This window comes from Tamandua tetradactyla, chromosome 25 (assembly GCF_023851605.1).
Source record: "Tamandua tetradactyla isolate mTamTet1 chromosome 25, mTamTet1.pri, whole genome shotgun sequence".
Lineage (NCBI taxonomy): Eukaryota > Metazoa > Chordata > Mammalia > Pilosa > Myrmecophagidae > Tamandua > Tamandua tetradactyla.
The window spans coordinates 11,480,521-11,484,551 of record NC_135351.1 but is presented as its reverse complement, the minus strand read 5'-3'; the positions used below and the strand labels follow the sequence as shown (position 1 = coordinate 11,484,551).

General features: G+C 42.7%; 1 pseudogene; it reads right to left on the bottom strand.

Annotated features, from left to right (window-relative positions):
* Positions 1–994: 994 nt before the first annotated feature.
* On the bottom strand, positions 995–2,897 carry LOC143668766 (RNA-binding protein EWS pseudogene; annotated as a pseudogene).
* Positions 2,898–4,031: the final 1,134 nt, after the last annotated feature.

The following is a 4,031-nucleotide window of genomic DNA, read 5'->3' as shown; positions in this document are numbered from 1 at the left end:
ATTCAAAACTGTAGGGTGGAATCTTTTGTTAGGTTGTTTCCATGGAGATGTAGCATACCCAATTGTAGGTGTGACCTTTTGATTAGATTACTTCCATGGTGATGCAATTCACCCAATCGTGAGTTGGACCTTTGTATTAGATTGAGGTGTGACTCTGCCCCATTCAAAGTGGGTCTTAGTTAGTTTACTGAAGTCTTTAAAAGAGCTCACAGAAAAAGAAAGAGTTCAGAAGTGACATAGATGCAGACATTTGGAAATGCTTGGAGTGCCAACACACAGATACTTGGGGAGCTGTTAGAAACACATTGACACTGTGCCTTTCCATGAGATACTAAACAAGCCCAAACCAGGAAAGAGTGAAGGGCAGCTAAGATGAAATCCAGAATTTTCTTCAGAGCAACTAAGTCAGGACCCACAGATGCTTAGGGAGGAAGCCACTAGAATCAGAAGCTGAAAGCAACTGAAACAGGAATAAGAACCAGCAGATGCCAGCCACATTCCATCCCTTGTGACAGATATCAGCTTTTCTTCACAGTCAGGGTATCTTTTTCTGGATGCCTTAGTTTGGACATTTTTAAGACCTTAGAACTGTATACCTGTAACTCAATAAATCTCCTTTATAAAAACTTATCCATTGCTGGTATATTGAATTCTGGCAACTTTAGGAAACTGAAACACTCCCTTTGAGCTTTTCCTCCTCCCTTGCTAGATCCCATTCAGGATCATGTATTACATTTAATCATCATTGTCTCTTTAGTTGCTCTTTTATTTATTTTTTTTATTTTTTTGTTTTTTTATCATCCAATTTGTTTTAATGTTTCTTCACAAATGGTGAAAAATACTAAAGTACAGATAAGGAATAATCATAATGTTGTGACCAACATTATAAATATGGAATTATACATTTAAAGCATTTTATGACTTAAAAAATAAATTTGGTTGTCAATGTAGCTCTGCGAGGTCTCTGTATCCAGTAGTTCAGGTCTCTGTGTTCCTAATGGTGCTCACCTGTATCTGTTTTTCCAGGTTCTCCACAGCCATCACTTCTTCCTTCCATCTGTTCCATCAAAGATCCAGGAGGTCCCCCAGGGCCACCTTGTCTTCTTTCACCAAAGCCACTTCGGTCCAGGCACTGGCCACCATGGATGCCTCTGAACATTCCACCAGGACAGCCATGGTCCATGAGACCGTCTCTTCCTCCCCACATGCCACCAAGGCCAGCTCTTCCATGGTCACTACCCAGGGGTTGAAATGGTGGTGGGAGGAAGCCTTCAGGCTTAGGAGCCTTACACTGGTTACATTCTGTCCTCCAGAAGTTCTGGTTTCCACATCCTGGAATGGGGCATTGCCAGTTTCCAGTTTGGTGCTGGACATTTCCTCTTCCAGATGGATTTCCTTGAGAACTCCCGGGCCCTCTTGGGGGAAAGCTTACTCTATCTCCTCCATGGCCTCCAATGTGACCCCATTGGTCCTTCAGGACCTCCTGGACCCCTTGGATCTCCACAGAATAGGGGCGGCACCTCTCTGCCCTTGCAGAGTGACATACCACCTTGCATGCTATTCATTGGAGCTTCTTCTGCACAAGAGAGACTTTATGTTTGCTTCCTTGAAAATCTTTCCCATCAGACCACTCCACGGCAGCTTTGGCAGTCTGCAGGTCTTCATATGACACTAATTCGCCTTTGGGATTTCCTGTTTTCTTGTCCAGGTAGATGCAGATCATGGGTTGCCCTGTTCTCTTGTTCATTTTCACAACCCCACACTGCTTAAAGAAGTCTGCCAGATCATCTAGAGTCACATTGTCATTTAATCCTTGCACATAAATTGCAGTGTTGTCAGTGTCTTCATCTGGATATACAGGTGGGCCTAGATCAAGATCTGGTCCTTCAACCACAGGTTCACCAGGTTTTTTGAAGCCACCTCACTCTCCAGTGCCCATTCCACCATGTCCTTCTCCTTGCCCACCTCTGCTCATGCATCTACGATTAAATCCCCCTCTTTCCCTGCCCCTTGCCTATCAGGGCCATTCGTGCTCCACTTCTCTCCTGGTCTCAAAAATCCACCAGACTCCTGCCCATAAGCACCCATGCTACTGGGGTGGTCCTGTTAGAATGAACTCTGCTGCCCATAGCTGCTGCTCTGTTTACTATATTGACTTGGAGCCTGGCTGTAAGATCCAGTTTGGGGTGGGTAACTAGTGGCAGGCTGCTGCCCATAGCTGCTCTGTTGACCACAGCTACTCTGGTGTCCATAGCTGCTCAGCTGCCCATAGGTGTTCTGCTGAGAGTAACCGTTTTAATCATAACTAGTTGGTTATGTAGAGGAACATAGGAGAATAGGATGGAGGTGTGGTGACTGGCTGCATTGGTAGCTCCCAGTACCTAAGGATAACTGTATTTACTCTGCCATATCTTGGGCTGTTTGTAACCCCCTGTGCTAGACTGAGGTTGACTAGTTTCAGCAGGCTTGTTACCATTCTGCTGTATTGCAGCTGCAGTGGCTGCTGGCTGCTGCCCTTAGGTTGGGTAAGCAGGTGGAGTGCCATAAGTGTATTGAGCTGCATAGGAGGTCTGAGTGGTGGTTACTGTAGCAGTGGTGGAATTGTAAGTACCAGAGCCATATCCATGGACAGGTTGGCTGTAAGCCTGGAGAGCAGTCGGAGTAGTATAACCAGTAGAAGGGTGTCCATATGAAGACACATAGGAAGTCTGCCCATAGGTTGCAGTCGTCTGAACCTGGGTATAGCTAACATATGTGGGCTGTCCATAAGTTCCATAACTTTGTGGCCCTTATACCTGGGTGGTCTGTGCATATCCTCGAGTTGGTTGGGCAGTATAAACACTGTAGCCTTGCCAGGCAGAAGCTTGGCTGTAGGTACTGCAATCCATGGACACCATTTTCTCTCACTCTTTTATATTTAATTGTGGGAACAAATGTACAACATACACTTTCCCATCTCATCCAGTCCCAAGCATACTATTCAATGGGATTAATCACATTCACAATATTGTGGTACCCTGACCGCTTCCCATTACTAAAACTTTCCAATCTCCCCAGACAGAAACCCTAGATCCAGTATGCATTAACTCCGCATTCACCTGTCCCTTTCCCCTGGAAACCTGTACTCTGATTTCTTTCTCTATGAGCTTGCATATTCCCTGTTATTTTCTTTATAGTCACCATGGGGCTCAAACTTAACATATTAAATCTACACCAATCTTGTTTGCTTTGGTAACAAGTTAACTTCCATACATACACAAACTATGTTCTATACTACTTTATCTTGTATGTTAAGTTTTTTCTATACTACTCTGTCTTCTCATCTTTATGTAGTTCTTATCACAATTTACATGTTTATACATTATGGAATCCTGAACCGATGATTTATCATTATATTTTATGCATTTGCCTTTTGGATCCCCTAGGAAGTAAGAAGTGGAGTTTCAAACCAAAAATACAATAGCTCTGGTATTTACATTTACCAAGGTTCTTACCCTCTTTGGAGATCTTTAATTTTTCATGTGGCTTTGATCTATTGTGTATTGTCCTTTCCTTTCAACCTGCAAAACTTTCTTTAGCATCTCTTATAGGTCTGGTCTACCAGCAGTGATAAACTCCCTGAGCTTTTGTTTATCTAGGAATGTCTTAATTTCTCTCTCATTTATGAAAGACAGTTTTGCTGAATATAAAATTCTTGGTGGGCAATTTTTTGCTTTCAGCACTTGAAATGTCATCCCACTGCTTTCTTGCCTCCATGGTTTCTGATGAGAAATTGGCATTTAATCTTATTGAGTCTCCCTTGTTTGAAACATATTGCTTCTCTCTTGAGGATTTCAGAATTCTTCCTTTATTTTGGTATTAAGTAGTTTGATTATAATACACTACAGCATGGGTCTATTTGCGTTTATCCTGTTTGGAGTTTATTGAATGTCTTAGATGTATATACTTATGTGTCTCCATAAATTTGGGAAGTTTTCAGTCATTATTTCATTGAATATTCTCTGTGCCCTTACTCTCTTTCTTCTCGTTCT